Here is a 13,694-nt window from a genome sequence, read left to right on the forward strand (position 1 = left end):
CATTTTTTTTTCTCCCAACCAGCTGAATTTAATGAACATGCTACTTGGCTACTGTGAGCAGTCTCACGGAAGGAGGCTTCCACCCAGCTCTGCAGGGAACTTCATGCTATCCGAAAGGGCCGGTCACGTTGCAGGCTGTGGGCAGCATCACGAGCCTGGCACTGCTCCATGGGCCGGCTGGCACAAACGCCACAGACAGGGGATGTGGCCTGAGCACAGCCCTGCAGTCACCGCACAGCTTTCCACAGAAGTCAACTCTGCAACTAAGTGTGTCATTTTAAGAAAACAGGAACTTTGCAATCTGCAGCAGAGTTATAAATAACCGAGGGCAAAGTTTATTCACAGCTGCTAAATGGGAGGTGACTGGGCACAGCCCTGGGCTTGACAACACAATCAGAGCTAAAATCCCTAGCGGTCATGAATTTCCATTGTGACAATACTACCATTACCATTTCACTATAGGGGACTACATTTACATTGCCCCTTCCTTACACTTAATTTTTCATGAAAAGGAATAAATAGAAGTGAGAAAAGAACCCCAAAACATTACACTATCTTAGGCACAAATGTCTCTTTTGAATGCCTGTGACTGAGCAGTTGAGATAGAAATTAATTCACTTGTGCTGCAGCTTTATTTACACATAATGAATCTATGCAAAAGATGGGAAGAGGACCACAGATTCTACTAAATAGCCTTGATTTTTGTCGAGATAGGGAAGGCTACATTACCTCATGTGGCACTTCTGTTGTACATTGTGTCTGCATTCACAGGGGAGCCAGAGACATCTGTTGAGAAAGGTCCCATTTGACATGTGCAGTAGTGCTCAGATTTTTGCTACAGCTTGAATCAGAATTCCAAACAAGCAACAGAAAGTACATAGGTACATTTCCATTAACGGTGCATGAAAAACAATATGGTGTTGAGAAGGCATCAGTAGATAACTTTGTATGTATCTGTGTATAGGGTATGTCTGTTATCAGTATTCATTGTTCAAATAAGGATTTGTCCTAGAGACTCTTTACCTCCATATTTTTTTCATTTTATATTAAAAAAAGGCATTACCAGTGCTGAAATCCAGCAGAATGCAGGTGGCAAGGGAGAGAGAATAAGAAACAAAGAAAGAAATTCAGAGAAACAAAGAAGGAAACAGAACAAAAGAAAAGTAGATACATGTAAAGCAAAATTTCAAAATCTAGTTTTGAGGAATCTTAGTGTCAGGGACTTTTTAGAAAACATACTAATAAAAGGCTCTCTAAATCCATTTTGCCTGTGGTAAGGGCTTTTCTTAATTAGTTCTGATTAAAAATTCTTCCCAGGTTTTTGGATCCCTTTTCTCCATACTGATGCCTTTTTGAGGTGATGGAATGTTTGGTAAAGAAAGAAAATTCCATTTTTCTTCACAATTTCACTGAAAAGAAATCACTTCGAGTTTAAGCAACATTTTCTCTGTCTGAGATTGAAACCTTTTGTTTAGTAAAAGATTGTTTGGAATGCTCCTTTGGTGCACCCTCCCTTGCAACCCCCCCCCAAGAATTTGGCCATTTTCACTGAGGGTGATTTGTCTGCATCAGAAAGCAAAGGAAATATTTTCCTTACAAAGAGTTGTATCAAGGCCAAAGCTGAAGCATGTCAAAGGAAAAACAAAACAAAAAATCAACCACAACAAACAAACAAAAAACCCACCACAAATAACCCAAAAACTCCAGAGAGCACAAGTGTAAGGAGGGCACAGTGTAGGTTTGTGCTGCTCACGTCCACCTTCTCACTCACCACAAGATAAAAGAGCTTCAGATTAAACCTGGCTGTTCAGGACTGCCTGTGTGTTATTTGCAGTCACTGCAATGTACTGAACATTATTTCAAAATAGTGACTTTTTTCTCATGTAGTCGCAATTGATTCCCCCAGACAGTTCTAATTTTCAGTCTGGAAATACTAAGGCAGTTTCGTTATGTTAAAAACTTTGCTGTTTCCTTCTGAGAGCAACCAGAGGTGGAGTACGCAGTCACTGATTTGCATAGCGCCCTCGGCTTCAGTAAAGCTTCCACTTGCTGACCAGTTATCTAGAGATGGAATAACCAGCTCCAGTCAAAACAACTCTGTGCTTTCATTTACGTATTAGGGTAAATAAAACAACATGATGAGTCAGAACTGGAGCTCTCTTTATTATGTAATAAAATAGTAAGGCTTTCAAAGAATACGCAAGTCTTTATTCATTGTAGTACTTCCCCCAGAACTGTCTGTGAGAGCCAACTTGACCTCAAAACCCAGAAGCCTAAAACTGGCTCCTTATTGTCACAGGAAAGTGAGCTGTCATAGACACCATATGAATATCCAGAGCAGCACAGTTGTTACATGGACCAGCACAGTGGTGGGTTCACACATGTACACACAGACACGTGCACACAAGGTTTCTCCTCCCCTTCAGTATCTCTGATAAAGTTAAATGCAACACAAACTCCCAAACCAAAGGAAGAACTCAAAGAAGCTTGGAAATTCTCACCTCCTTTGTTACACCTGCCAGCTCTGTCTCACAGACAGACAGAAATTTTGTTGTATGGGAAAAAGTATGAGAAATTTGGCAGGTTTTCTTACTTGAGTCAACTGTGTTTTGACTTCCAAGTCATCTTCACAGCCAGAAATAACAGGTCTGCAGAAGATCATATCCAAGGAGCATGAAAACTGAGCCATGGGCCCTGCTGGCACAGTGGGTCAGGGCATCTCCATGTGGCTGCCAGCTGGAGGATGGAGAGACAGACATTTCAAGACCTTTAGTTCCACTGAATAAAGGGAAGAAAACACATTTCTGGACACAGGAGGGTAATTTGATCCAGTGAAATATAAAGACCAGAAATCCTGTGATTTCAGTGATTGATGTCTTCAAAAGTTATCTGGCAGGGAAAGTGTGCCTGCACACAAGTTGGTGGTGAAGGGTTTTACCTGTCTCTGTAAGCACAGTTCGGCCAACTTCATTTCCCTGTGTGTCACGGAAAGAACCCGTAAGCTCTGATGCAAACTCGTGCTGGAACTCAACAGTGGTACCATGCTGTCATTATCTCCTGACAGTGAAACAGGGTTGTGTGGCGTCTGATTTGTATCTTTGCAGTGGGTCTGAAGGCCAAACTCAAAATTCAGTGGAAAACCTAAACGTTGCATAAGAATAAAAGCCATATGTCTTATTCAAAAACATCACTGAAACCCAAGCACCTTTGTGGCAATGCAAATAGATTTAAAGATGTGGTATCCTTAAAACACAGAACATGCGCTAATTCTCCTTAACTATACCAGTATTTTGTACCTATCTCATCCTGCTGATCAGTTATCAGTTGCTCTTTAGAGTTTTAATTACCACATTCTACATAGAAAAATCTCTCACATTGTGAAAAATCAGTGTCATCATTAAAAATAACAATAGAGAGGTGATTTTCTTCATTTTCTGATGACACCTTTTCAAATATCCATTTCTAATGCTGTTCTTCAACATAAAATACTACCACGTAATATTGGACATCTACTAATCAATTCCTGTGTCACCTATTTTTCACATCAATACACAGTCCTTTAACTCTGAGTGGTGACTTTACACTAACTTTTTTTGGAGTTAGGATTTGGATGAGAGTTTCTAAGTGCTTCAGAACTACATATTATTTCTTTGTTCCATCTAAATAACGGGATGTTTAACTCACACTGAAAAACCTTGTCGTTATTTCACTGGGTCAGTATTTTATCCCTGGTATTTACAGATGTGACTTATGAAATGGCAGCCTCAGTGGAGTTCAAGTACAAACAAGTAGGATTTCATCATAATTTCAGGTGCAACTAAATAAGAAGAAGAGCCCAATTAACACGTCAAAAATACCGACCAGTGCTTAGCTGCTGGCAAAATAAAGCATCAGACTAAACTATGCCGATTTTTTTTTTTCAACAGAACTTCTGCTTTGACAGAAGAGCACAGAGACTCGGATACACGTTTCTTATGCAGCATTTACATCAGCCGTGGAGGTGTTTGATTTTCATCCACTCCCATATCCACACCACCACCCTTCTAATGGAAATTATTCTCTTGGGCTTTAACACACCTTAGTAACTGAATTGTGATTTCAGTAATTCTTTTTGTGGCTATTCTTTCAGTACTTTTCAGTACTTAAAAAAAAAAAGAAAAACAAACTGAAAATACAGAAGTCCCATGGTGTCATGTCATGCTGCCACTGTATGTCATCAGATGCCTTCAGACACCCACAAACGAGGTAAAGATCAACATGGTGAGAGCTGGGGGGGCATTGGTTGTGCAGGTAGGATGGGACAAGGCACAAGGCTTGAGTAACAGGTTTTGTCCTTGTTTGCTGGCAGCAGAGTCACACTGGCCATCAGAACCCCAAGTCCCTCATTTATTTTTGCCAAGAACCTGCTCTGACAGCTGTGGACCACAGTGTGCACCGTTCCCTCTCACTCTTGTGCCCCACACTCTCCACACACACACACTTGTGCCCCATCTCCAGAGATGATTGTCCCCGTCATCTCTCCTGCACAGTGTCCCAACTGCCTCCCTTGTCTGCTCGCTCCTACCACTCACTTCCCTCCACATCCTCATCACGGACAAGCTGAGTTCCATTCTCCAGACTTACTGCTGAGTTTCTGAAATTCCCCATCACACCAAGTCTCTTATCCCATTTCATTCCCTTCATGCTTATTTTCCTCAAGTGCATTTCAGCAGAGCCTCTTCTGCTCTGAAAGTAATAAAAATAAAGTTGCATTAAATACTTGATTTGATTTGAATATGTTGACTAGAGTTTATACATTCTAGTTAGCATTTTATACCTAACTTTAATCTTTCCTTGTGTTTAATTCTAGGCGTTGATTCATGCCTTTTTTTTTAATCAAGGAGTCCTTTGCAGTGTTTAAACCAGATCCTGAATTTTCAAAGCTCAGGGATTTTCCAAAAAGCCCCAACAGAAACTACAGTTTGTTTGAACTTTGTGAACGTTTTCACTAAACCCAGACCTCATTAGCATTTTGAGACTGTTGCTGGCATCAGAAACTTCGAAGGTATTGGTGACATTCAGATTGGGCAACTAACGTGTTTTCCACTTTGACTACAAGTCTCAGTTCTGGTATGCCAATGAAGTCCATATGAGCAACGCAAGTATGCAGTGACATATGATAATATCAAAACCAAATCTTGACACTGTTTTTTACAGAAAAATCTGATTATGGGATGTAAAGAATTGTTCAAGCTGAAAGCTTAGAATAAGAGAGCTAATGCAAATTGAACTGGTATAAGAAAAATCAGGAACCTGTTCCTGAGTGAATTGCTTTGAACAGCCCTGCAAAGGGTGCACAATATACTAGGAGTTACACTGGTCACTGCATCACAGTGTGGATTACCACAGTGTTTGATATTGAGAAATTAATATACTGAAAGTTTAAGTTACCTGAGTGAACTAACATAAATGCACATGATTTGCTTCTGCCATATGCTTTAATTACAAAGTCAGTTTTCTTCTCTGTTTAGATGAATTACTTAAAAATGGAAAAGAAATTGTTTAAAGAATTTCCAACATAGAGGATGACAGTGAGTTTTCTACCTATGAATCAGAAAATCACTTCCAACATTAATCTACAGTGACTGAAAGCCACTGATCTTTAATGGGCAGCTTCATAGAAATTTTGACTAGTTTCAGTCCACTTTCTGATAGTTAAATCCCCGATAAAGACTCATATCAAGGATGATCTCACTTGTAAGATTAATGTTCCCAGTTCATCTCAGAATTAACAAACTTCAAAAGGATTCCTCAAAGAGAAAAAGTACAGTTGATACTTTTCTTCAGTCTACTTCCCTTTTGTTATTTCTCCCTATAGCCAGTTCATGTTTTTAGCTGAATCAGACACCAATTCCCAAGGCAAATGTCCCCAAGGCAGCACTGAGCTACCACCCTGGGGCTCCTCCGCAGCCCAGGCAATTGCTCAGAGTCAAACCAAAACACAACCCGCAACACACTCATAAAAACCAACACACACCCCACAGAAATTGGAAGAGACACCTGGATCACCAACATAGATTCTCCAGCTACACAAGATACAGTTACTCCAAAGTGTCCCCTGAACAGCCATTCCCAAGCCATCAAATGCTCCTTTAAATACCTTTAAAATTGAAGGTTACAAAACCAGCATTTCACAGTAGCACAGCAGGAAAGAGCAGAGACACTATATTCACTGTAATAAGCATGAGGAGTCACTCCATTTCCAGGGAATTTCTGAGATGAAACACATGAAAAAAGGGACCATCTCTCTTGTTGCCAGAAAAAGGCAAAAGAATCTCCCAAAGTCCTTTACTGAATCTCACTGTAAAGTCCTGATTCTCATGCCGTTAATTGGCTTAACACCAAATATGCCAGCAAAATATATTTTTAACTTAGTTTCTCTAAGTTGCACCTTGTAGGGGAAAAAAATGTAAATAAAACAGTTTGGCAAAACCAGCGCCTCCTAATACTTCCCGAGACTTTCCTCATCAACTTGGATGACATAGCGTCAGAACAAATACTATATTTCTCCAAAACAGAGGCCTTGAGGGGTTGAGTAGTTGAAATCAGGATGGACATTGTGAGGTCAGTAGTAAACTGGTTGGGACACTCTGTGTGCTGGTTGCCCTGTGTGGCTCCTCCAGCACATCAGATGTGCCCCCATGCAGCTCAGCTCCTGGATGAAGGAATTGCAGCCTCAGGCTTTAGAGTTCCATCCCAGTGGTGCCAGCCCAGACATCAAACCATGCCCCATCAGTACAGAGCCTTCCTCTAATCTTTGATTTGGTTATTTTTTCATCTGCAAGGGCTTATTCCAAAATTACTCAAGTACTGCATAGCAGGGGAGGTCTACCTACATCTTTGCTGCCGATTCACAGACCATTTATCCTTTCAGTTAAAAAAAAAATAAAAAAGAAAATGCAACACAAACCCCCCAAACATTTGCTTTCCAAACCACTATGTTGCACTGCGTTAGAAAATATTTTATTCTTTTGGTCACACAAGAACGATAGCAGTATATTGCAAAGAAACGTACCACAATTGTATTATAAACATTACAATCTTCTTACTATAAATCTCAACATTTATCTCTCGTCTTGCCAAACACATACCCACAAGTTTCCCTAGAGGTTTCACTGCTGCTAGAAAGGAGCTGTTTTGTGGATCCCCTTGTTAAAACACTGTCAGAACACCACTGACATAGTATTCCCAAATCAGTTCTCAGTTCTGCAATATTTTTTCTGCAGTCTTTGAGAGTCAGACAGTTTTGAAACAGCTATGTGGTTTCAGGGGGAAAAAAAATTGGAACAAACACACAAATGCAAACCCATATTTTGTACTGAGGAATGGTATCATGTTTTTGAGGTGAACAAAAATTCCATATTTTCTTTCAACTATTATGAGAAAGGTACCCTTTTCATTGAAAAAGGCTTCTTCATTTTTGTGGAGACTTGTTTTGAATGCAAATACTGAAATAGGCTCTCAGAAGTCAGTTTTTGTGCCATAAAATTTCCCAGCCTAGAGGTGATTCTCTAATGCACAGTGCATCCTGAACCAGAGTCTTCAGTCTCAATATTGCTTTCTTTGGGAGTCCCACAGCGTTCAGCCATTGGCATTATACATCCTCCCTGCTCCTAGCATCCTTTTATTAGTAAGTATAATGATCCAACACAGCTTTAAAAGATCAGAATTTTTTCTTTAACTGGGTATTTAGTTAAAGTCTAATTTACTTCAGATTACTGGCATGACTGTCTTGCCATGAAAAGCTGGTGTGTATATCTGCTCCCTTAAATCTCCATGTTTAAATCCAGCCAGGCTTACCTGTTTGCACATAACCAGTTTGGAAGTACAGCCTAAAAATCAAACTGCTACACGCTTTCCAAGGGCTGAACAAAACCACCAAAGAAACAAGCCCTAATATTGACTTTGTTTCTTAAGGATTTCTCAAAGGGTTGAGGGATATTCCTATCTCTAGGCAATAGCTTGTTTTCCTGTATTTTTCAAAGAAGCACTAACAATTTAGTCCAAGATTGTCCTAGGCAGAAATCAGAGTATCTTGTTCATCATTATTATAAGGTAACTCCAAATCTGCCAAACCACCACCTGAGCTAGAAGGTTCAAAATATTTTCTAACTTATTAAAATGTCACTAAGGACTCAACTCTAGAAGGATTTGTACTATCGTTATGTTTCATTAGGCACTCAGACACAGCAGCTGGCACCCAAGAAACTCTCTGCAGCTTGTACAAGCACTGAATTTTGATCAAGGTGTCAAGCAGGCATGGATGCTTGAAACTGACTTCCCGATTCCCTGGTGTTGTTTCTGAAGCTACTAAGCATCAAGAAAATCATTCACATTCTGTTGGGTAAATGGCTTTGTGCTCAAAGAGAAAAAATAATTACTCATGCAGTCCCCACCTTCTAAAATTAAGGTTCCATCTCCTATGTGAGAAATAATCTTTCCATTCCTGACGCAAGTTCCAGCTTACCTTTCTTGGCTGGCTTAACATCCACCACCAATTTCTATGTTGCATTTAGCAAAGCAGACGACCTACAAAGACGACATGGCATTTTGTGATTAAAGCAGGTTGCTGATAGCTGCCCATAGAAATAAGGTCTGAGCAAGAAGGTGTCAGAATGAGGCCCTTGTGTGCAGAAGCAGCTGTAGGGCTGGCACATCACAGCCTCTCAGTATGGACACAGTTATACCAATACAAGTAACACTGCACCAATATAAACTCCTTTCTGCCTGGCAACAGCTGAGCTGTCAGCTAGCCCAGCAGTTCCCTAGATTATTTTCTGATACTCTCCCTATGAGCCCTCAAAGCAAACCTGTCTTAAATTTTGCTTCTCCTTTCAACAATCTGACTTAATCTGATTTTTATTTTCATTTTGAAGGATGGACACCACTCCAGTGTTAATCTTGCTGCATTCATACTAAAAAGTGAAAAGAGTGGAGGTGATGTGATGGGTCTTCCTCGGCAGGATAGTGCTTCAGCTGCCCACCTACTCACCACTACCTGATGGGATGCTGGAGCATGATACTGGTCCAAGCTGGAAGAATAAGCAACTTGAAGAAATATTCACGCACAGATCTTACCCTTGAAGTGACTCCATGGGCTGGACCCTTAGTCTGCTACAGTAGGCATTTCCGACAATCTGAAATTAGGCCACTAACCAAGTCTAAATCAGCCTCATATGAACACACACACACAAGATGAGTGACATATGATGCTGACAACTTCTGCTTCCAGCTCCACTGCTGCATAACTTGAGAAAGCTCCACTGAAGCCAAGGCAGTTTACATCAGCATAATCCAGTTCTTGGCCTCTAAAAAGGCAGCTCAAAAAAAGAAGTGAGCAAACTCTTCTGCTTTTCTCTGGGATAGTGTTGATCAGAAGTGACCAAAAGTCATCACCAAGAGTCCATCACAAGCTCCCATGCAAAAAGTTCCTTGCAAGAGCAGGGTGCCTGATCAACCCACATACATGGGCAAGTGGCCAAGGAAACATCTCCAGAGCTGTAGCTCAGCCCACAGCCCCGCAGGCTGAAATAACTGCTTACAATCTTACTCTGACATATTAAATACATACACTAGAACAGCCATGATCACAGCTGGCACAAAACATGCTTTGACTGGCATTCTTTTTACAAAATACCCTGAATCACGTATTTCTACCACTCCCCATTATTTAGCTTTTTAGAGGCTGGATAAGGAGAGCAATTACTCTACACATTCACAGTGGCAGTCCATGTCACCCTGTCTGGGATGCCTGAGATAATGCCTTTCACAAACGAAGCACTCAAATTTCAAATGATATCCATCACAGAATCACAGAATCGACTGGGTTGGAAAAGACCTCAGAGATCATCAAGTCCAACCCTTGGTCCAACTCCAGTCCATTTACTAGATCACTTCTGTTAATATGCCCAAATCTGGTTGCATTATTTGAAAAGCCTTCATCAAGGGTGCCTGCTGAGTTTGCTTTGCTATGTAATCCTTATTGAAAGGTTTGCTAGAGGAAAACAGTGTCATTAAATGTATCACATGAAATGTCTAACTAGTGGGCAGTAATGTAAATTTGATTTAATTGTTTCTGTTAGGTACAATAAACAACAAAATCACATTGAAACAATACAATTTCAAAATTAATGTTCTGTTCTTATGACTAGAATCGCATTGGTTATTTACGTAAGTCATCCTGCCAGAACAGAACTAACATCACATAAGTCATTACTGTGACAGTGCAAGAAGCACATCATGAGTATTCACTGAACATTTCTAATGTAACCAAAGTCAGAGAAATATGAAATTTAATGTAACTGTCCTGAAGGAAATATGCATCTGAATCTCTCTGTTCCTTTGTAAATAACATGTGAAAAGTTACCTGTCTGCCCTGATTTTTATTTTATTGTTTTAACTGGAATTAAGTTAATGAGACTCTCTTAATTTATTAATAAAAATAGGCACACTGTTCTGAGTTTTTGATAAATTTAGAATAATTGAGAATGAGCAAACTGAACAATGCCAGACATTTTAGTGATTACATTAGCTAATCCCCTGAGATAAACATATTGAACAATTTAGGTTATATAAATCCATCCAAGCCCATAAAAGAATTTGAAATTAGAAATAGAAGCTGAAATGTAAAATAGTTTTATTCCCTAGGAACCTTGAATGATTGTTCCTCCATGACAACCACAAGTAAAAATGGAAATTTCTAATATACTCCTCCTTTCCTTGGTATTTAATATTTAAACTCACTTCCTTTTTGCCTTTCCCATTCCTTAAGTAGTCTGGAAAGACGCTAGGGAAGAAAAAAATAGACCTTTATCCATTTTTAGGCTCTATTTTTATCTTCCTACTGTGGTTCTCTATCTTTCAGTGTTGAAGACTTTTTTCTGCTTTGGCAAGAAGCTGCTGTTTCTCACATTCATTTCCTTCAAAGATAAACTGATTTGGGATTGGTTTAGCAACTTTTCTATTATTTTGAAGAATTTTTTTTTTTTTTTTTTTAAAGTAAAACATTTTGGAAATGTAGAGGTCTTGTCTGGTCAAAGAAAAATGCATGTAAACCTTCTGTTAACTTCTTGTCTTTAGATACTGATGCTCAAGGACTCAGCCACTAGAGGGTAATAGAAGATAAGGGAAGAGGGAACTTACTGCCCTCTAACTTGAGCTACGGCTTGTTTCCACAACTTAGAAAAATTCCAGATCTTAGTGACAACGTTTTTTTAGTTATTTTCTAAGACTGCATGGTCACAGTAAAGAGCTGCAGCTGCCTACACTACAGTGACGTGGAGGAGTCACAGCTATGGACAAAGACACTTGCACAAACGGAGGTGTACTTGGGAGGAGTACGATCTTGCAGTTTCTCTACTTAAAAAGCTAAATCGACAAAGGAAATGCTTTGTAAACTCTTATGAATGTGGAAGCCTTGAAGAAAACTTCTGAAAGTGAATTTCAATGTTGCTCTCAGGCAGGTGACCCCAAATCTCCCTGAAACCACTATTTTTCCAAAGTGAAAGTGAAATTTGGCCTAATGGAAATTTGGTCTTATGAATGAGAAATGAGGTTTTCTAATGGAATCACAGAAAGTAAAGTTAGAAAAGACCATTCTATTTGGACCTAAACAAAGGCAAACAAAAGCCCTGTGCATTTTTCAGTGACTTTACAGGCTGGATGGAAGGGCCACTGAAAGCTTCCCAGACACCAAAGACTAGGTCAGGGCTACAGGCTTCAGTACAGAGCTTACTTACAGAGTTTATAATCTGAAATGCCTTGTCTTCCCTACTTCCAAGTGACTTATTTCTGCAAGTTCCTTGATGATAAACAATTCTGCACTGAGTCACACAGGAAATTGCTGAACGACGGGCAATAGCTGTTGCATTCTCAAATCTATCTGCACATGGCCAATACAAAATGTTCTAGGTCCTATACTGTGCAAGCTGTTTGATTTTGCTGGGATTTGATTTCCCCAGCTTTTCCTCCTTTTCATTTAAACAGTGCAAATGAATTTACAGATATGGCATATGTCAATAGTGTCAGTACTGAAAGCTGTGAGCTGACCAAAATATCCATGAATACCATACCCAACTGACCTGTATTGGATTCAGATCAAAGGCACTGGCAAGAAAAGAGATCCATGTACTGTAGCAATACTTTAAGCCATTATGAAAACAAATGCTGTGATCATAACTACAGATAAGTTACCTTTGCTTTTTTTCAGAAAGAAAGTAATTGAGATAGCATATACAGTGAACTTTGTTGTGTGCATAGGTAGGCTTGGGTCTGGAGAAAGCAGATCCATAGTCCCATTAACAAATCTCAGCTTGTCATCAATTGGTTTGCTTTTCATTCCTGTGAATCCATGAACTACTATCTCATGCCCAAGGAAAGTCTGTGGACTATCATGTGATGGCTTTTTGGTGAGGATGAGAAGAGGTGTGAACACAGGGAGAGGAAGAAGATATTTCATATTGCCTGTCTCTAGGACCCTAACGGCTTAATCTTGGTAGTGAGAGTGGGAGAGAGAGCCTGCCCCAGGTGCAGACAAATATGATGCTTGCTTTGAACCTTCCTTATGTTCTGTCTCCATTTGTACTCTGAAATTTGGCACACAGGTTCATATTCCAGACTGGAAGGCATCTGCCAGATCCCACTAATGGCCTCCACCCCTCAAGCTGTGCATATTCTGTCTTACCTTGTCGTTCCCTGAGATCCGAGGAAAAATCCACAGATGGGGCCCTCAGACTCTGGTATGTGAAAGGTGTCCAATGTTTCACCATAAAGCTACTATATACAGCCAGTGTTATTTTGTGTAACAGCTCCTGACACTTTAGTCCGTCGATCATATGGTTCCTTCTGTGGTGAAATCCTAAAAGATTTCCTGTGAGAAAACAGACACAAATTAATAAGAAGCTGTTCATCTTTGGAGAGAATTATGGGCTGATAGACCATATGTAAGAGACACTCTGAAAACGTGTGGAGTTACACTTTGTAAGAAAAGTGTGCTCGAAGTATGTATATATTTATTCAACACTTGAGGTCTATTTTGGGATAGGCTGAATATCCTGTCTTCTTGCTATTCGACTTGTTAAATTGGATGGATCTTCCAAAATATGTTAAAAATAAGCTACATTTTATCGCAGCAGCAGCAAGCAGTGCAAGTCAAATGGATATTTTTTAACTCCTGATTCCACTTCATCCACTAAACATCAGAGTCATTGTGGGGAAAACATCCTCAAAGGTAAGGGGGCTGCAGTAGGAGTTAACTTGTCCCCAGCAGCCAGCTGGGGAACTTCCTACAAAAGGTTGTTGCTGTCTGCCTGGGATGATTCTGGGAGTGTAATAAACACCCTGCTGATCTCCTTTCCAGAGCAAGCAAGAAGCAAAATAAATGTACTAGCTCTTCAGGGCCTGGCCATTTCTCTCTCGTAAACACTGGAAATTAAAGAGTTGTCTGCTGCTGTGGACCCTAGAATACAAATTTAGTTACATAGTTGGCATAAATGTGTCCTTAAACACCAACAAGTTAATATTGCTGAGAATAATCATAGCATAACTCAGAAAGGCTCTGCTGAGGTCATCTACTAGATTAATGAGTCAGTTTACATACCTAAATTTAAACATATACTTAAGTACCTTGTTAAACTGAGACCCAGGAAACTACACTA

The sequence above is a fragment of the Columba livia genome, chromosome 14, assembly GCF_036013475.1.
Source record: "Columba livia isolate bColLiv1 breed racing homer chromosome 14, bColLiv1.pat.W.v2, whole genome shotgun sequence".
In the NCBI taxonomy this organism is placed as follows: Eukaryota; Metazoa; Chordata; class Aves; order Columbiformes; family Columbidae; genus Columba; species Columba livia.